Raw genomic sequence first — 21,777 nt, 5'->3', positions numbered from 1 at the left:
GTCAGGTCTTTCAAGCTGTGGAGGCTTTTGGACTTGGTCTATGGAGCCATGTTTCCTCCAAGTTGTTCACAAACAATACACTTGAAAGCCTCTGAACTTTTCAAGAACTCCATTAGTGAGCTGACTATACTTCATTCCATGTGTATTCCATCCAATGCTACTGTCAGCAAACATGACTGTTGCTCTAAGACTTCACTGTAAATTCATAACTACAAACATCTATGTCTTTGAACAAAATGAGCTCCCAAAACAAATGGTATCAGATCAGAGGCAGGCCAAGATGGTGGGGTGGTGAGGTGTGGGTTTTAGTTATTCCTGTGGGGCAGATGGTTGATAGCCAAGAACAGTGTGCAGCACCCACTTCAAGGAAATCTGTGATCAGTCACACATCATACAACAGACTAGAATGGGTGGAGCAGCTGAGATTACAGCCAAACCTTTAAGTATCCCCAGCGACGGACTGGTGACAGTCTCCACCAGGCATGGCAGACTGTCTTGTTTTTGGTTTCCCAAAGGAGGAGGAAGCAGGCTGTGCTGGGAACAGGGAGGGTGGCTCAAACTAGCCCCAATTGCAGAATTGATTAACAAACTCAGACTGCTGAATAAAAGCTCCAACCACAGATAAACTGAGACCAGACATGAGAATCTGGGAGCAATCAGCCTTGCAGCAAGGATTCAGGGCTAGGAAAAACAGCAACAATAAAAAGAGAGACTTTTGGAGTTGGGGGGTGTTTGGAATATGGGAGAAGGACTGGTCTCCAACAGAAAGGTGCTCATATGTAAGTCTGGGAATCTTGGGCCCTGCTCTGAAAAGACAGTTTTTCTGGTTTTCTTTTCTCCTCTTCTCTTGCTCTCCTATGCGCTATCTTTGGTATTTCAATTGCCCATCAGAGCTCATGTCTCAACCGAGCCCCTGTACAAGGGAGGAATTAAAGTTGTCTCATAGAAACTATTCAGTAGAAAGAAATAATAGCAGAAAGGGCTTATATTTAAAAAGTCTATACCAGGACTGACAAAATATAGGGTCTGGGGAAAGGCTTTTCTTTTCCTTTTTCTTTTTTTTGAAATAACTATTCTAAGTAGCCCATTACAGAAAGCCTCAAAGATTTGCAATTGGTTGCTGGATGCAAGCAAGGTAGAGCTAAGATAGCTCTGAGAGACAAAGCAATGAGTCAATTCCCCAAAGAGCATGACTCCTCCAAGCAAAGGAGAGGGCTGTGGAGAGCTCAAGTGGTGGGCCCTCCTTCAGAGAGCTCAGTGCTCAGGGGCTGGAAAACAGAAGCCAGCTTGGATAAGCCATGCCCTCTTCAGACACAAGGTCTGCAGAGAATTAAAGGCACCTGTAACACATCTTTACACTGATTGGGAGATGCAGGATGGCAAGCACCACCTGCTGGATAGGATAGCAAAACACAGCCTAGAAGCTTCATAGAAGGGTCTGACAACCTGCAGAATACTATCCTCAGGGAAACTCTATATCCTCCCCCTATGATTTGGTCCTGTCTGGACTGTATAATTCTGATCATGGTCAATCATATCAGAGGAGACTCTCTCAAAAAAAGGTTGCATAGAGGTAGAGCAACAAGAAAAACAAATGGTGAAAAAGTCTGATTAACTAAAAAGAGGTTACAGTAGAGTTCTAGAATATGTTGCACTGAATGTCAAAAAACAGATTGAGAATACAGCCAACCAACAAGACAACCCATGGTAAAGGAGTGAAAACAATCTCCAGAATAAATTAATCAAGAAAACCAGATGCCTAGACAGCTGAAGGTAAAAAGCCACACTAATAAACATGAAAATATAGACCAGGCAAAGGAACAAACTAATACTTCAACTGAGATACAGGAATTAAAACAACTAATTAAGTACCAAAAAGATCTCCTAAATCAATTCAAAAAATAATTTCAAAAATCAAATCAATGAGCTGAGAGACAATATGGCAAATAGATGTAAGATATAAAGAAGACATTGGGTGAACATAAGGAGGAACTCAAAACTATGAAAAAGCAAATAGCAGAACTTATGGGAATGAGAAACACAATAGGGGAAATGAAAAACACAATGGATACTTACAACTCCAGATTTGAAGAGGCAGAAGAATGGATTAGTGAAAAAGAAGGCAAAACATCTGAAAGCCTACACATAAAGAATATATAGGGAAAAGAATGAAAAATATGAGCAGGGCCTTAGGGAACTGAATGACAACATGAAGCACATGAATAGACATGTTATGGGTGTCCCAGAAGAAGAAGAGTAGGGAAAAGAGGCAGAAGGAATAATAGCTGAAATAGTCACTGAAAATTTCCCAAATCTTACAAAATACATAAAATAACAGATTCAAATTGTGCAGTGAACCGCAAAGAGAATAAATCCCAAAAGACCCACACCAAGACACTTACTGATCAGACTGTCCAATTTCAAAGAGAAAGAGAGAGTTCTGAAAACAGCAAGGGAAACATGATCCATCACATACAAGGGAAGCTCAATAAGACTATGTACAGATTTCTCTATAAAAACCATGAAGGCAAGAAAGCAGTGGTATGATATATTTCATATACTGAAAGAGAAAAACTGCCAAACAAGATTCTATACCTGGCAAAACTCTCTTTCAAAAAGGAGGGGGACATCAAAATATTTTCAGACAGACAGACTGAGAGAGTTTGTGAATAACAGATGTGTGCTTCATGAAATACAAAAGGGAGAGATAAAGGCTGATAGGAAAAGACAGGAGAGAGAGGTTTGGAGAAAAGTGCCAAAATTAAGACTATCATGAAGGATAAAATGAGTGAGAGAGAAAAAATAAGATATGAAATATAAAATCCAAAATACAAAATGGTAGAAGAAAGTACTGCACTTATGGCAATAACATTAAATGTCAATGGATTAAATTCCCCAATAAAAAGACATAGACAAGCAGAATGGATTAAAAAACAAGACCCATCTACATGCTGTCTACAAGAAACTCACTTTAGACACAATTGAAAAATAGGCTGAAAGTGAAAGACTGGAAAATGATATATCATGCAAACAAGGCCCAGAAAAAAGTAGGAGTAGCTGTATTAATATCAGATGAATAAGTCTTCAAATGTAAAACAATTAGCAGAGACAAAGAAGGGAACTATATGTTAATAAAAGGGACAACTCATTCAAAAAACATAACCATCATAAATATTTATGCATAAAGTCAGAGTGCATGTGGCAAACACTGTCAACACTGAAGGGAGAAGTAGACAATTCTTCAATAATATTTGCAGACTTCAATCCACCACTGCCACCACTGGATACAACATCTAGACTGAGGATCAATAAGGAAAGAGAAGTGTTGAATTGTATGATAAATTATATAGTCTTGACAGACATTAATAGAACACTATACCCCACAAGAGCATTAGTTTGAAGAGTTCACTCTCTGTGTAAGCTTCAGATATCAAAATAGATTTTGATAGGTAAATGAATTTTCTGAGATTACATTGCCTGTATTTCTATAACCGTATTGCCTGGACTATCTAATAAGTCCTGTGACTGTATCCCTAAATGAGGTTATTGAAAACCAAATAGCTGCCTCTTGACAATTAAGTAAATGTTATTTAAGGAGGGAAGAAAATTTAAATTTTGAATTGAGTGTGCAGGCTGTCATTATAGTTTTCTTTATTCCACACTATTCAATAACTTAACCTAAATCATAGATGTTTGTAAAGTGTTAATTGTCCTGCATCAAACTTTTATTAGATAATTCCATCCACTTAAGGAGATGTAGAAGCTGGGCACTAATTCATATGTCTTTGAATCAGTTAAGACTGAATGAGTGTCCCATGTTTAGTCGCTAATTTTGATATATAATAAAAATTATCTTGTTGGAGGTAATACAATAAATAATTCTATTAACTGGAAGATTACAGAATGCATCCATCATATTTTTCAGGATAGATAGTTGTTAGTGTGTGATGAATAGGTAAAAATTTTACTGTATGATAATTGATTTCTGTTCTAAAGAAGAGAATCTGTAGATAAATCTATGCAAATATATTTTGTCCAGGTTAGTTTTCATTTGGGTAAGAAAGTTCTGAAATATCCCCCAAAGCAGTTTACTTATCATTTGAAAGTCCCCCCAAAATAGAAGTGTTGGGGAATCTTTGTGTGTGGTGGTGGAAAAGAAAAGCTTCCTCAGCTTTTTGGAGGGAATAACTTTAAAAACACTTAAATGGCAAAGTTTACTTGGTGCAGTTAAGAATTAAACTTGTCAATTTTAACATTGCTGTTACATCTGAAATAAACTTATGTAACATTCTGCTAGAAAACAAAACACATTGAGATATCATCTCACACCTACCAGAATGGCCATTATCCAAAAAAAAAGAAAAGAAACAGAAGTTACAAGTGCTAGAAAGGATGTGGAGAAAGAGGCACACTTATTCACTATTGGTGAGAATGTAGGATGGTACAGCCACTCTGTTAGGCAGTGTGGCAGTTCCTCAGGAAGCTAAGTATAGAATTGCCACATGATCCAGCAATTCCATTACTAGGTATATGCCCAGAGGAACTTAAAGCTAAGACATGAATGGACATTTGTAAATTGATGTTTATAGCAGCATTATTCATGATTGGCAAGAGATGGAAAGATCCCATATATCCATCAATGGAGGAGTGGATAAACACACTGTGGTATATACACACAATGGAATATTACACAGATGTATGACAGATAAAGGTCACAGAACATATAATAACATAGATTAAACTTGAGGGTGCTATGTTGAGTGAAGTTAGCCATAAACAAAAGGACAAATACTGTATGTTCTCACTTATGTGAAATAACATTAATGAACCAAATTTGAGAGTTAAAGCTGAGAACATCAGTTATCAGGAGATAGAAAGTTGATAGAGATTATAGAATATTCAACAGGATTGACTATGTAGATCCAGAAATGGAGAGTGCAGTTCTGTGTGATGGTAGCACAGTATTTCAGGTGCACTGACCAAGGATGTCTGTGAGTAGGGTTGAGGGGGGAAGGCTGAGGGCAGATCTGATAACAGAGAGAATGATGGATAATAGAGACTGGGACTGTGTAGCTTGGTGAAACCTAGAGTGGTCAGTGATGGTGACTAAATACACAAACACAAAAATGTTTAACATGTGGGAGAACAGATGAATTGTAACCTTGGAGGATGCTGAAAAGCAGATGGTATTGGGGGAAAGAATATAACCAATGCAAGTGGAGTCTGGGGTTAACAGTAATATTGTAGTATGCTCCCAGTAAATGTGACAGGGGCAATATAACAAGGTTGGATGTCTGGGAGGGAGAGGTATGGTATTTTTGGTAGTGGTATTGTTGACTGACCTTATTGCTATATTTTATTTTATTGTTACTTTTCCTTTTATCTTTTTAATTATTCTTTTGTGTCAATTCTTTTTTTGAATAATAAACATACATAAGTGCTAATTGTGGGAACAAACGCACAACTATATGATATCACAAACAATTGTTTGTACACTGTGAATGATTGTATGGTATTTGAATACATCTCCATAAAACTGCAGGGAAAAACAAACAGAGGGACACAACTGCTGGAGAGAACTTGGAGAGAGAGATGTATGTATTCACTGTTGGTGGGGAAGTAGAATGATGTAGCCTATCTGGAGAACAATATGGTGTTCCCACAAGAAGCTAGGTATGTGGGGATTTCAAGGCCATGCAACCTCAGTATGGCATATGTACTTGGAAAATCAGAGAGCAGGGACACAAATGGACATTTATGAACTGGTATATATGACAGCTGTATTTAGTATTTGCAATGAATGGAAGTGGCCTAAGAGTAGATTGACAGATGAACAGAATTGTGAACTGTGGTGTATGCAAACAATAGAATATTGAGCAGCTACAAGAATGAATGAAGATGTGAGACACACAATTGTGTGAATGGATCTTGAGTGCAGTATTTTGAATGAAGCATGCCAGAAATCAGAGGACAAACATTATAAACCCTCCCTAATATAGACTAACTATAGTGTGTAAACTCTGAGAATTGAATCCTAGGGCACAGCTTATCAGGGGGACACTCATTTTACTTGTTCCCAGACTGAAAACTCTTACAACAGTCACATCTATTCCTGAGTTACTATGGTTATCTCTAAACCCTTAGATGATAAGCTACTTGTATATAAACTTATCAGTCTGGAACTAGGGTATCTGCATGACACATGATACTTGGAGCTAGAACTTGGCAGCCATGAATGTATTATTCTATATGGCAACTGTTGAAAGAGCAAAAAATTCAGATGTTAATTAGAGATATGAACATTGTTAGGACTAAGGCAAATCAGGCCCAAGAGTAAGGGGCAATACTGACTGAGTTTTAAAACAACTTATATGTGAGACCAAGGGAGGAGATGTTTATCTGGTGCATGACCTATATTTACTGTAGCACACTAGATAATTTAACTTGTATGATCAGATTGAACACCATAGTTTCAGGGAGCAGTGAATAGAAAGTGGAATTTGTTGAGTTTGTACAGACTGGGGTAAATCCTGATACATCCCAGAGTGATATGGGCAGAGAGTATAGGTGTATTCATGCCCCACCCCAAGGAATTGGGGAGAAATGCAGAAATCTTGGATTCACCTGGGCTATTGCCAATTTCCTACAAACATTGAGGGCTGTCAATTTAACGGGCTAAGCCCTTGATCTGGGGGTTTCCTTTGTGAGGCTAGTTACTGCAAGGCAGAGTCTAAGCCCACTTATAATTGTGCCTAGGAGTCCACCCCAGAGAGCCTCTTTGTTTCAGATGTAGCCCCCTCTCTCTGTAATCCCAATGTTGATGAACCCACTACCCTCCCCTCTATGTGGACATGACACCCAGGGGTGTAAATCCCCCTTGCACCATAGGAAATGACTCCTGGAGATGAGCATGGACCCAGAACTGTGGTATTGAGAGGATCTTCTTGCCCTAAAGGGGGAAGATAGATTAAGTAAAATAAGGTTCCATTGGCAGAGAGATTTCAAATGGAGATGAGAGGTCACTCCGGGGAGTATTCTAATGTGCTATGTAGATATCACATTTTAGTTTCTAGTTTGTAGCAATGTCTAGAGGGAAGTACCTGAGGCTGTCTAATTGCAACCCACTGACCTTGATTCTTGAAGATGATTGTACAATTATGTAGCTTCCACAGTATGACTGCATGATTTTGAAAACCTTGTAGGCTTGCACTCCCCTTATCCAGTGTATGGACAGGTGATTAGAAAAATTGGGGCAAAATTTAGATGAAGAACAGGGTGGAATTGACATGATGGAAAGACACAGATGCTGTTTTGTGCTCTTATTTTTATTTTGAAGTAAGAAAAAGTTTCAAAATTGATTCTGGTCATGAAATTATCATTGTATGATGGTGCTGTGAATAATTGATTGTACACTGTAGATGACAGTCAGTTGTGTGACTTTATCTCAATTAAGCTCTATTAAAAAGTAAATGAATAATGGGGGAGAAGGGAATGGGATTTTTGGATGTTCTTTTTAATTTTAATTTTTATTTTATTATTTGGAGTAATTAAAATGTTCAAAGTTTGTGGTGATGAAAGCACAACTATATGATACTACAGTGAACAACTGATTGTACCCTTTGAGTGATTGTATGTTTTATGATTATATCTCAATAAAATTGCTTGAAAAATACAAACAGGATCAGTCTTTTCCAAATATTCACATTAGCAGTCATCTGTAATTTGTTTATTTTTCTGTCTCCTGCAAGCCTGTGAGATAGCAGACAACCACAGGTACCACTGTTTTGATAAAATATTGGGGAAGAAAAGTTGAAGAAATTCTAAGAATTTGTGACTTTTTTCAGACTGGAGAAAGACAGTCTTATAATTTTAGAAGTGTGTGGCAATGCCATTAAGAGTAGTTTCGCCATCTGACATGAAAGCATTGTGGCTAAGAGCATCATCTGAGACCAAGATTTGGAAAACTGAAACTCCCAGACTGGCCATTGTCGTATTTTCTGGACAATCTGGTCATTGAAAGGGAGGGGAGACTGCTCCTTCCAGCCACATTCATGGTTCTAAGATGCACAGAGGGTAACTTGAAATGGGACAAGCTCAGAACCACTGGCTTCTGAAAAGCCCATGTGTCAGCATTGGGTTGTCAACAAGCCATTTTTGTTCATGGTCCTAGACTTGGGAATGCCACTCCCATTGCACCTTTTCAGGTACCTCCAGAAGCTTCTCTCCTCATCTAGGCACCTAGGATTGTCATTGGTCATATGGAGTTCCTTGGGACTCCCCTGCTTTTCATCTTCAGTCTCAGAGAAGGATGAGTGCTTTTGTCCTTGGGGTCACCTGGCCAGCAATAGAAAGCATCCCATGCTTAGGAGGTGGGCTACTATGAGCTGACAGGGGAAGGGACACTCAGAGTCAGTGTATAATACCCCTGCTGCACAGGGGAGTTGGGTGGTGATCAAGATTTGGATGTAGTAGTCAGCAAACACCACCAACATCTGCTGGGCCATTTCCTCTGGATCAGCCTCAGGGATGAGCTGGAGAAGCTCAGTCTGCACAAGCAGACTCCCCTTGGGAGGAGGACTGCTGGGCAGGAGAGGAGCTTCTTCTACTAGGTTCTCAGGCCCCTCTACCATCTGTGAGGTTACCATGTCTCATTGACTACACATAACCAGCTCAATCTGCTTCTCAGCAAGGACTCTTGGATAGTCCTCATATCTTTAACATGGCCAGACAAAAACTGCACACAGTTCTCTACATCTTGGTAAGCAAACCAGAGGTGATCACACTCTGGCAGACTCCCACCATATCTGTAAACCCCAGCAGCAACTTATTTCACAAGAGGGTTCTATTGGCAGCTGCCAGTCTGAGATTCATGTTGATAATAGCCTTCCTCTGGTGTTTCTTGAAGATGAGCATGAGGGGCATGGTGAGAGGCAAGATGAGGGTTGGCTACCCAGGGTCACAAGCAGCACAGCTTCCCTATGGTTCCCTAGGCAGACATCTGGCTGGTAGAGTGGGTATTGGCCCACACCATCACATGGAAAAACACAGCAAGGCCAGCTGTGCAGGCCTTGAGATGTAGATGATGTATCTTCTCACTCGGGGCTCCAAGAAGACACTGTTGGCCAAGCTCCTCTACTGGTCAGCTTTTGCTTCCAGCCATGAGGGCTGCCACTAGGTAGTGTGCTTCAGCCAGGGGATGAGGTGAGCAGAGGGCCAGTTGCCCCACCAGGGTACACCTGAGGTTTACAGTCTGTTCTAGTTTGCTAATGCTGCTGGAATGCAAAACACTAGAGATGGATTGGATTCTATAAAAGGGGGTTTATTTGGTTACACAGTTACAGTCTTAAGGCCATAAAGTATCCAAGGTACCACATCAACAATCAGGGACCTTCACTGGAGGATGGCCAATGGTGTCCAGAAAACCTCTGTTAGCTGGGAAGGCATGTGGCTGGCATCTGCCCCAAAGTTCTGGTTTCAAAATGGCTTTCTCACAGGACATTCCTCTCTAGACAGCAGTTCCTCAAAAATGTCACTCTTAGTTGCACTTGTGGTATTTGTCCTTTCTTAGCTTCTCTGGAGCAAGAGTCTGCTTTCAATGGCCATCTTCAAACTCTCTCATCTGTAGCTCCTGTGCTTTCTTCAAAGTGTCCCTCTTGGCTGTAGCTCCTCTTCAAAACATCACTCACAGCTGCACTGAGTTCCTTCTATTACATCAGCTCATTTATATGGCTCCACTGAGCAACTTAGACCCACCCCAAATGGGCAGAGCAACACCTCCATGGAAATTATCCAGTCAGAGTCATCACCCACAGCTGGGTGGGGTGCATTCCAAAGAAACACCCAAAGAATTATAATCTAATCAACACTGATAACATCTGCCCACACAAGATTACATCAAAGAATATGGCTTTTTCTGGGGAACATAGTCCATTGCAGAAAGACAGCTGGATTGCTTCTTCCCTTTCACAGAAACATGGTTCTTTCTAAATAGCAGTTTCAGCTTTGCTTGTGTTCCCATGCTGCACACTGCCTATGCCAGTTTGAATGTATTGTGTTCCCCAAATGCCATTATCTTTGTAGTTTTGTGGGGCAGAAGTTTTTGTGCTGCTTGGATTTGCTTGGAATGTGCCCCACCCAGCTGTGGGTAATGATTCTGATGAGATGTTCCCATGGAGGCATGGCCCTGCCCATTCAGGGTGGGCCTTGATCGGTGGAGCTATATAAATGAGCTGACTCGCGGGGAGGAAACTGAGTGCAGCTGGGAGTGATGTTTTGAAGAGGAGCAAGCTTGCTAGAGAGGAATGTCCTGGGAGAAAGCCATTTTGAGGCTGGGAGCTTTGGAGCAGACGTCAGCTGACTTCCTAGCTAACAGAGGTTTTCTGGACACCGTTGGCCATCCTCCGGTGAAGATCCCGATTGCTGAGGTGTTACCTTGGATGCTTTGTGGCCTTAAGACTGTAACTGTGTAGCAAAATAAACCCCCATTTTATAAAAGCCTATCCATCTCTGGTGTTTTGCATTCTGCAGCATTAGCAAACTAGAACAGATTTTGGTACCAGAGAAGTGGGGTGCTTTGCTGCTGAGTTTGCAAATACCAAACATGTTGGAACGGCTTTTTAAATGGATAATGGGGAGTTTCTGGAAGAATTGTGAGGAGCTTGATAGAAAAGGCCAAAACTGCTTTAAAGAGACTGTTTGTGGAAATATGGACTCTAAAGATACTTCTGATGAGGCCTTGAACAGAAATGATGAATATTTTGTAAACTGGAAGAAAGGTGATCCTTGTTTTAAAGTGGCACAGAATTTGGCAAAATTGAGTCCTGGTGTCAGATGGAAGGAGGAATTTGAAAGCAACAACCTGGAATACTTAGCTGAGGAGATCTCCAGACTATGTGTGGAAGATGTATCTTGGCTTCTCCTTGCAGCTTATAGTAAAATGTGAGTGGAGAGAGATAAACTTAGAACTGAACTCTTGGTTTCAAAGAAACCAGAAGCTGATGGCTTGGAAAATTATGGGCTTCCAGGGGGTGGAATCCCAGAAGCTACAGCCCAATGTGAGGATGTAACCAAACATGGAACCCAGCCGCCATTTCAGTACAAGCCAAGATTGGAAAAGGAGTTAAGCAGAAAGGATTTGTGGAAAGTCCTATTGTCTGATGGCTTTGACCCCTGCGTGCTTCATGCAAAAACAATGGAATTTTTACGAGATCTTTATAGACAGAGCCATTGCTGGTCTGGACTGGAGGAGACAGACATGGAAAAAATTAAAGGAAAAATTTCTTCAAAGACAGAGCCATGGAGTTTGAGGTCTGGAGTCAAGAGGTCTCAGGCTGGGAGACTGGAGCAGCCTACATGCATGGAAAGGGTGAGTTTGCCCTGGAGGTCAAGGGTGGGCTTTCTGCCTCAATTCTCTGGAAGAGTTTTGCCATCTGAGGTCCCAAAGAGGGCAGAGCACATTCCCAGGGAATTGGGGAGAGCCTGGCTGCCACCACACTGTTCTGAAGGGGTTTAGCGTGTGCCCTGGAGATGGAAGGAAATCCTGGAGCTGCCCCAATGTTTGAGGAGGGTGGGGCCGAGAAGGTGGTCTCCCCAATGTGTGGATATGTTGGAGCACTCACCCAAGTGTTTGGAGAGGAAAGGGCTGCCACAAAGGCACCTAGGAAGCGTTAGACTCCCGCTCTCTCAAGCCGCAAGGATGCAACATTGTTCTGTAAATGACTCTCAGACTTTGAAATCTAATGGAGTTTGTCCTGCGGGTTTTAGGAAGTGTTTTGCTCCTGTTAACCCTGTTTTCCTTACTGTTTCTCCTTATGGCAATGGAAGTGTTTATCCTATGAATGTCTTTCCTTTGTATATTGGGAGCACATAACTTGTTCTAAGTTCACAGATCCACAGCTAAAGAAAGATTGTGCCCTGGGACTGATCACGCCTAAATTGATTTTGATGGGATTTTGTGCTTAACTTTTGTTACTGAAATGATTTAAGTTTTTGTGATATTGTGATGGAATGAATGCATTTTGTATTTGGAAATATAGTGTCATTTTGGGGTCCATGGGGTGGAATGTGCCGGTTTGAATGCATTGTGCTCCCCAAATGCCATTATCTTTGTAGTTTTGTGGGGCAGAAGTTTTTGTGCTGGTTGGATTTGCTTGGAATGTGCCCCACCCAGCTGTGGGTAATGATTCTGATGAGATGTTCCCATGGAGGCATGGCCCCGCCCATTCAGGGTGGGCCTTGATTGGTGGAGCTATATAAATGAGCTGACTCCGGGGGGAGGAAACGGAGTGCAGCTGGGAGTGATGTTTTGAAGAGGAGCAAGCTTGCTAGAGAGGAATGTCCTGGGGGAAAGCCGTTTTAAGGCTGGAGCTTTGGAGCAGATGTCAGCTGCCTTCCTAGCCAACAGAGGTTTTTCCGGACGCCATTGGCCATCCTCTGGTGAAGGTACCCTATTGCTGATGTGTTACCTTGGACGCTTTGTGGCCTTAAGACTGTAACTGTGTAGTGAAATAAACCCCCATTTTATAAAAGCCTATCCATCTCTGGTGTTTTGCATTCTGCAGCATTAGCAAGCTAGGACACTGCCCCAAAGACACAGAAGGCTGGGGGCTGCAACCACACCTCCACACACCCACCCTGGCAGCCCACATTGGCAACCCACTTCTATCTTCTTAAGTCAGTATAGATATTTTTCTAGGAATTAACCCATTTTATCTGGGGGTTAGTTAATTTGTTGTTATATAGGTGTTCATAGTATTCTCTTATAGTCTTTTATTTCAAAGGGTGAGAAGTAATAGCCTCCTTTTCATTTCTGACTTTGGTTATTTCTGTCTATTTTTTTTCTTTGATAGTCTAGTTAAAGGTTTGTCAATTTTATTGATATTTTCAAAGAACCAACTTTTGATATTGTTGATTTCATTGTTTTATTTTGTTTTCCTGCTCTATTTCGTTTGTTTCCTCCCTCCCTCCCTTCCTTCCTTCCTTCCTTTTAGTATGGAAACCTTTGCAATAGTCATGACTGTATATACCCTTGAAATTATTGTTGAAATCCAGTCTTCCCTAATTCCATTTCCTGATGTCAATATTGTTGATTTGTAATTCACTTCAAGGATACCAGGAAATATGCCTATCTTCTTCCTGCAATGCTGTACCATTTATAGTAACTCTAAAATCAAGGAATTTTCCTTTCTGATTTATTTCTAAAACCACACATGTAAATTGTGACTTTTGTGCATTAATGTAGGAATTTTCCAATATTTCTTATAACATGTATCCTGAAGTTTCTTATGGATATTTGGGTAAATGTCCACACTGAGACATCTCTACTTGTTTTCATATTGTAAATTCTCAGAGTTTAAAACAGTGTTATTTTGTTGGACTGAACAAAATGCCTGAAAATGAATAGACAGTCTATGAATAATTGTGGAATATATGGATATCAATATTACCTATTATTATTTTAAAACATGCTAGCATAAAAAGCTTTTGACAACTTGATCCAACATAACATTTTTTTCATTTGATTTATAAGATATTGACATCTTGCAATTATTTCCTAACTGATCTTACATGTGATACAGTAAAGTAGGATGTGTGCATGTGCACACAAGTGCACACAAGAGTCTTTTGCATGACTGTTCATATGAGCTTGGGGCAGCTTCGGTGAAAATAATTATCACTTAATTGAGAAATATGATTTGAGTATAACCACAGAAGAATGCTCAAAACTCTCTGCAATTAGTTCCTATGTAACTAATTAACCATATTTCCAGTGTGATAATTCAAAGAATACATGCATTCTCCATATTAGGGTGTTTTACTTGTGCTTTTTGGTAGATTATACTAGTAATTTCAGTATATGTAATCTCCTAGATGCAAGTGTCTCAGACTTTATTATTGTTTTGAATTTGATGGGGTGCTTGTTCAAATGCAGTTTATGAATTAAACTCAGGCCTGGGTGAGTCCTGAGATTCTGCAATTTAAAGGCACTCAGTTTTATACTGATGCTGCCAGACTGAGGGTGCCATTTTAGTTGCTATAAATCCAATACCATGATGTCAATTTTACCTTAAAGACAATGTTTTTAAGGCAATGAAAAACAAATAGAGAAATTCTGCCTTTGTTGTTTATAAGAACTGATTAAAGTTTTAAATCTCTGTAACCCTGTTTTTAAATGTTTCATTTCTCTTGCTGCTTTATTTATTTTTATTTATGTATTCATTTTTATTACTATGTGTCCTTGGATGGTTTGCTTCATGTTGATAGTGTCTGAGATATTTTCAACTTCCTGGATCTTTAATTTATAGTTGCCTGCAATTTAGAAAATTTGGGCCACTATTTCTCCTAAAATTTCCCAACTACTGTCCATGCTAGCTATGAAAATTTATATACTTTATATAAACTGATATCAATGCACATTATATGGAGACTCCTCTCATGTTTCTTTTCCTTTTCTATCTCTCTGTCTTCAGTTGCACAATTATTTTACTCTGTATCCAAGGTCAAGAGGAGGTTTTTTTTTCTTCTCTTCAGATTGAATTATTAATCCTAAAATATCTATTAAGTTTTTTATTTCTCTATTGAGATTTTTTTAGGTTTACACCATTTTGTATTTCATTTTAAATCTTGAGTACATACATAGTTGCTGTTATAATGTCCTTTCCTTCTAAACACATTAGATGTATCATTTCTGGATGTTTCTATGGATTGACATTCTTTTGAGTAAAGGTTAATATGTTCCTCCTTTTTTGAAAGCTGCAAATTGTTTTTTCCTTGTATGCTGGTCATTTCTGTTGTCATGTTATTGAGAGTCTGAATTTTGTATTTTTCTTTCTTATGGATAAAATCATGTCCACCAAAAGGTCATGTTTATATCCTAACCTCCAGACCCTGTGGATGGGAACACATTTGTATAAAAGGCCTTTGTAGATTCTAATGACTAAATTGGAGTGGGCCTTAATATAATACAAAATGAGTCCTTTTTTTGTTTGCTGTTTTCTGTTTTTTTGCACCCATTTTTCTACTCATGCATCCATACACTGGACAAAGGGGAGTGTGATCCACATGGCTTTCCCAATCACATTGTCATCTCTCATAAGCTACATTTTCAAGACTCAAGGGTTCTGGGCTATAGTTTGATAGCTTCAGGTATTTAGTGCTAGGTATTCCAAGTCATTAGAACCTAAAAAAGTTATCTATATTGTGCATAAGAATGCCCACCAAGGGACCTCTCAGCTCCTTCTGGGATCTGTCTACCACTGAAATTTATTTCATTTCATTTCATGCTACCCTTTTGGTCAAGATGTTCTCCATTTCATGATGCCAGGTCTAGATTCCTCCCTGGGAGTCATATTCCATGTTGCAAGGGTGATTTATAACCCTGGGTGTCAGATCCCACATAGGGGAGAGGGCAGTGATTTCACCTGCCAAGTTGGCTTAACTAGAGAGAGAGGGCCACATCTGAGCAACAAAGAGACATTCAGGAGGAGACTCTTAGGCAAAATTATAAGCTGGCCTAGCCTCTCATTTGTAGCCACAGTCTTCCCAAGGGCAAGTCCCATGGTAGAGGGCTCAGCCCATAAAACCACCAGTTACCAGTGTCTGTGAGCACATCTACAACCATTGAGGTGGGGAAGCCCAACACCCCTGTATTCTCCCCAGCTCCTCAGTGGGGATATGCATATTTTTTCATTGTTTTTTTTTTAATTAACTTTTTTTTGAAAAAAATTAACTCTTAACTGTATCAAAAAAAAATTTTAATCCATACAACAAAAAAACAAAAAAAAATTAATCCTTTTAAGCAGAAAAAATGTTGGACAAAATGAGAAGGAGGAGACAGATGGGGAGGGAGCTGATCATCTGATGGATGCAGAGATTGAAGTGTGATTTCCCACCATAGCTCCAATAGAATAGTACAAAATTCAGAGAAACCATAATGATTCTGAAACCTTGATTTCAGACTTTTAGTGTATAAAACTGTGTCAATAAATTCCTGTTTTGTAAGCAAACCAGTCTGTTATGTTTGTTATAGCAATCCCTAGCAAACTGGGTGTTCCCTAATTAGAATATTGAGTTTTGTTTTGGAAGGTAGTTAATTCATTTGATGATCATCTTACTCTTTCAAGTCACCTTTTACTGTTGTATTAGGGTGGATGTGGGATAGCCTTAAGTTTGGCAATAAATTAGTCATATTCTGAAGCATGGTCTTTCTGGGGTCTCTCAAATATGAGTGGTCAGAACTTCAACATCTACCTGCTCCATGCAAAATTCACTAGCTCATTTCACAGTTCCCCATTTGTAGTTTCACTTAATGGGATTTTCTTTCTTGTGTGATGGTTACTTGCCTAGCTTTGTAGAGGGTTTCTGTATGAATGTGAAGCTTAAATTTTAGACAATTTCTAAATGGATCTATACATATGCAGGAGATTTTTGCTACACAGTTCTTATGAATTCAGATCCCTGACCACCATATTCCAGCTGTGACAATGACCAGAAATTCTGATCTTTGTCACTACAGATTAACACTTTCATGTTTGTGTGGGCTTGTAAATTTGTGCTGAAGTTCAGAAACTTTGTACAGACAGAAGTGATGATAATGGCTAAAGTTATTTGTTCTTTTCTTAGTGATCACAGTCAAGAAGTGCCTGTTCTTCAATGAACAATATAATAATTTCACATAGATTTTTCTGTTCTAGAGACACCTTCTCATTTCATTTATAAAGCTCTCACTCTCAAAAATAAAAAAAAAATATGTTTAGAGAGTGACAAAGTAAATATGAAGAACATCATTAGAAGGATATTTCAGGGATCTTAGCAGGATATGGTGCTTAAATTGAATGGCAGAACTGTACAATAAGAGACTTCTTAGACTTTTATTGGACTTTAACTGTATTAATAAGATAAATTGCCCAAATGTTTTAAAAATTAAATATGATGGTAAGATATGTGAAACCTCAATTTACTGCTATTAATCTATAGGCAATGGGTAAATTTTTAGTTGAGAAGCATGGTGTTTACTATGGAATACCATCAGTTCATTTACAAAATTGATCATATTTTTAATTTTTAAGAAGTTCCAATGAGATTGATATGAAGTAACTGATATTTTTTTAAATGTGAAATTGTTGATTTTCATATTATATGAAAAGCAAATACTATTCTACCCAATATTTCTGTTAGTATTTTTCTTTTAACTTTTAAATTTTTTTCTTTCAATTTTTCATCAACACCTTCAAACATGCTGTATATCTTTAATATATTTTGCATTATTTTATATATTTTCCAATGCCTGTTGTACACACTAGTCAATGAAAAGCCAATGTATGTGATTCAAAGTATATATCTCCTTGTTTCCCATCTAAACATAGTGTATAACTTCATAAATTCAAATTTAGGAAGTCAACTGATTATGTTTCTCATTTTTTCCAATTCGGACATGTAACTTGTCTCTCAAATTCATGACCTTAGAGACTCCTTTTATAGAGGTTTTAGTACCCATTAAAATTCTTTCACAAAGAAAATATAAATAGTACCATTTAAGTACAAATTAGGATAACTATTTTATTAGTTTCAGTACCATATATCTAATCAAAATAAAGTTTTAACATAGACTGGTTTTAATGATTATTCCAATTATCAAGCTAACATAGAGATTTTGCTACACTATGGAGACAGGTGTATGTACAACTTAGGAATGTCCTCTGAAGAACCTCCTATTATTCTCATGTTGCACAAAAAAATGAACAGAAAGCAGTAATATGGCTACACAGGAAAATACTATTAAATATTAAGATTCTTTTGTTATGAGGGTTTGGGTTCTGTTAATAAAATCTCCCCAATACTAATGTCTGCTTGTGTGTGAACAAACAGAAAAAAAGAGGAGTTATAAACAACATGAAGAGATGTCCATTTGCTGAAAAAAAAAAAGGATTGCAGCAGTTTCCAATATTCTTCCATCCTTTATTCTGTATATTTTCTCCGTGTCCTTCAGTTTTCCCACTGCCTTTTCTTTGCCATTTTCTTACCATATTTGTTGAGATATAATTCCCATAAAACAGAATTCATCCATTTAAAATGTACTATCTGGTAGTATTTACAATAATCCCAGACTTTTGCAACCATCATCAGTATCTAACTTTAGAAAATATTCCTCATTCCAGAGGAAATCTTTACCTGTCAATGGTCATCCCCCACCACCCCTAACACTCCTCCAATCCAGTCTTTAACAACCATTAGTTTACATTCTATCCCTATAGGTTTGCCTATTCTAGATATTTCCAATAAATGAAATGCCACATTTTGTAACTAGCTTCTATCACTTAGCATAGTGTTTTCAAGGTTCAACTTGTTGCAGAATGTGTATTTAAATTTTTATTTTCAAATGATATTCCATTGTTTAGACATTCCAAATTGTATTTGCATTTCATCAGCCAATTGACAGATGAGGTTTTCCCATTTTTTTGTTATTATGAAAAATTTTTGTGAAAACTCATGTCTCCTTTACTATGCAAACACATATCTTCATTCTTTTTGGTATATCCATACAAATAAATTAGTGGGTGTTCCAGTTTGCTAATGCTGCCATTTTGCAAAATACCAGAAATGGATTGGCTTTTATAAAGGGGGTTTATTTGGTTACAAAGTTACCATCTTATGGCCATAAAGTGTCCAAGGTAAGGCGTCAACAGCAGGGTAACTTCACTGAAGGATGGCTGATGTCATCCAGAAAACCTCTGTTAGCTGGAAAGGCACATGGCTGGCATCTACTTGCTCCCAGTTTGCATTTCAAAATTGTGTTCTCCAAAATGTAACCATCAGCTTTCAACAGCCATCTTCAAAATGTGTCTCTAAGCTTCAGCAGCATCTGGGCCTGTGTGACTATTTTAAGTACTCCAGTCTGAATGGATTGGGCAAGACCTCCAAAGGAAATAATCCAATGAAAGTTCTCACCCACAGTTGATTGAGTCACATCTCTATGGAAACACAGAATCATAGGTTCCAATCTAATCAACACTAATACATCTTCTCCCACAAGACTGCATCAAATAACATGCAATTTTGGGGGAAATAATACATCCAACCCACACAGTGGGTCATACTGCAACACTATGTTTTACATATAGAAGAACTAGCAACTCATTCATCATTAGTAAATAGGGATCTTAATTTTTCCACATTCTTACTAACACTTGATATTGTCTTTTTTAATGAAAGCCATTCTACTGGATGTGAATTGATGCCTCAGGTGATTTTGATTTGCATTTCCTTAATGAGTAATGAAGTTGACAGTTTTTTATGTTTATTTTTGTCATTTCTTCTTTTGAAACATTTCTATTCAATTGTCTGCCTAATTTAGTTTGCATTATTTAAAATTTACCATTGAGTTGTAAGAGATTTTCATAAATTATAGTTATATAGCCCCATGCCAGTATATTCTAGGTTACTGTTTATATAGGTAAACTTCATTAATTTTGCTAAATTACATTCAAAATAAGTATTCTAAAGTAATATTATACTTAGATATTTAAAAATAAAATTCTCTAAAATCACAGAAGAGATGAAGGAATTCTGTATCATTGTGGCACCAAAATGGTACAATACAAAAAAATCCAGAAAAATCAAATAAATATGAAATTAGGCATTGATGAGACTTGCCCTAAATTCAAAGTCACAAGTAGGTTGAAAGTGAAAGGTTGGGAAAAGTATACCATAAATTTTTACTGAAAGAGAACTTGTGTGGCTATACTATTTTCAGGCAAAAATTAACTTTAAGTCAAAACTGCTATGAGAGAAATACATGGTCATTATATTTGGATGAACAGGTGAATCAACAAAAAGATATATTGATTGTAAATCTGTATGCATCAAATGGTAGTGTTCAAAGTGTATGAAGCAAATATGATTGACTTGAAGGGAGAAATAGTTCTACCTTAATAGTAAGACACTACAGTATCCCACTTTCCATAGTGGATAGAAAATCTAAATGGAAGATCAATAAAGAAAGTGTAAGATTGAATGATTCTTTAAACCATCTAGACCCAATAGACATATGTAGAAAAATTCACCCAACTGCATAAGAATGCACATTCTTCTGTGATGCACATGGACAATTCTCCAGGATGGACTATAAGTTGGGTAACAACACAAGTTTCAGTATATTCAGAAATGTTGATATGTTATGATATATCTTCTCCAATCACAATGCAGTGAAGCTAGAAACCAATAATAGAAGAAGAAATGGAAAATTCACAAATGTGTGGAAATTAATGTAATCTTAACCAAGCAGTGGGCCAAAGAAGGAATCACATGGAAATTAAGAAACATTTTGTGGTAAATGAAAATGAAAACACAACAAAACAAAACTTTTGTGATGCTCAAAGGCAGTGATGAGAGGCAAATTTACAGTACTAAATGTTTACACTAATAAAGAAAAGATCTTTTCACAATCAGAGATCTAGCCTCACAACTGGAGGAACAAGGAAAGGAAGAGAAAATCAAACACAACATGTGCAGAAGGAAGGAGATAATAAACATTATAGCAGAGATACATTAAATATAGGATTAAAATAAAACTTTAGAATGTATAAAAAACCCAAAACCTCGTTCTTTGAAAAGATTAACCAAAACCATTCTAAACCTCTATCAAGACTTCCAAAGATAAAAAGAGTGGATATAAATAAATAGCATCATTCAGGAAAAGTGGAAATTTCTACCATCTCCCCAAAATATAAAAGGTTCTAAGAGGAAATCATCAACAGATGTATGCCAACAAATTAGAAAATCAGATGAAATAGATAAATTGCTAGAAACACACAAACTACCTAGACTGATTCAAAAAGAAATAGATGATCTCAGCAGGACAATCAGTAATCAAAAACATCCCAACAAAGAAAATCCCAGGACCAGATGGCTTCACTGGTGAATTTTACCAAAAATTCTAATGAGTTAATACCAATCCTGCACAAACTCTGCCAAAAAAAATTGAAGAGGAGGGAACACTTCCTAATCCATTCTGAGTCCAACATTTCCCTCACACCATAGTCAGATAATCACTAAAATAAAATTATAGAAAAATATCCATTAAGAATATAGATGCACAGTTCCTCAAGAAAATACTAATGAAATATACCCAAGAGCCCTAAAAGAATTATACAAAATGATCAAGGTGGATCTCATATATGAAAATGTGGTTCAACATAGGAAAATCAATTAATGTGATACAACAAATTAATGGAATGAAGAAAAAATGTTTATCTCAATTGATACAAAGAAGGAATTTGAAAAAATCTAACATTCCTTCTTGATACAATCACTTAGGAAACTAGGAATAGAAGGAAATTTCTTCAACATAACACAGGGCATACAAGAAAAAACCACCACAATCACTGTCCTCAATGGTGAAAGACTTAAAGCTTTGCTTCAAAGATTAGGAACAAGACAAAGATGCCCATTATCACCACCATTATTCAACAATATTCTGGAAGTTCTAGCAACAGCACATAGGAAGAGAAATATATAAAGGTATGAAAATTGGAAAGGAAGAAGTAAAATGTTCCTTATTTGCAGATGACATGAACCTCTGTATAGAAAAATCAGAGAAATTCACAACTAAGCAACTAGGGCTAAAAATAACAAATTCAATAAAATGGCAGGATAAGAATCAACATCAAATGTCAATAATGTTTATATACACTAGTAGTGAGCAATCTGAAGAGGAAAGCAATAAAATAATTCCATATACAACAGCAAATAAAATAACCAAATATCTAGGAAGAAATTTAA

At 37.7% G+C, this 21,777-nt stretch overlaps 1 pseudogene; it reads right to left on the bottom strand.

Annotated features, from left to right (window-relative positions):
• Positions 1-8,330: 8,330 nt before the first annotated feature.
• LOC119505203 overlaps positions 8,331-21,777 on the bottom strand; it is a 31,092-nt pseudogene continuing 17,645 nt past the window's right edge.

This window comes from Choloepus didactylus, chromosome 10 (genome assembly GCF_015220235.1).
Source record: "Choloepus didactylus isolate mChoDid1 chromosome 10, mChoDid1.pri, whole genome shotgun sequence".
Taxonomy (NCBI): domain Eukaryota; kingdom Metazoa; phylum Chordata; class Mammalia; order Pilosa; family Megalonychidae; genus Choloepus; species Choloepus didactylus.
This window is presented reverse-complemented; position numbering and strand designations above follow the sequence as displayed.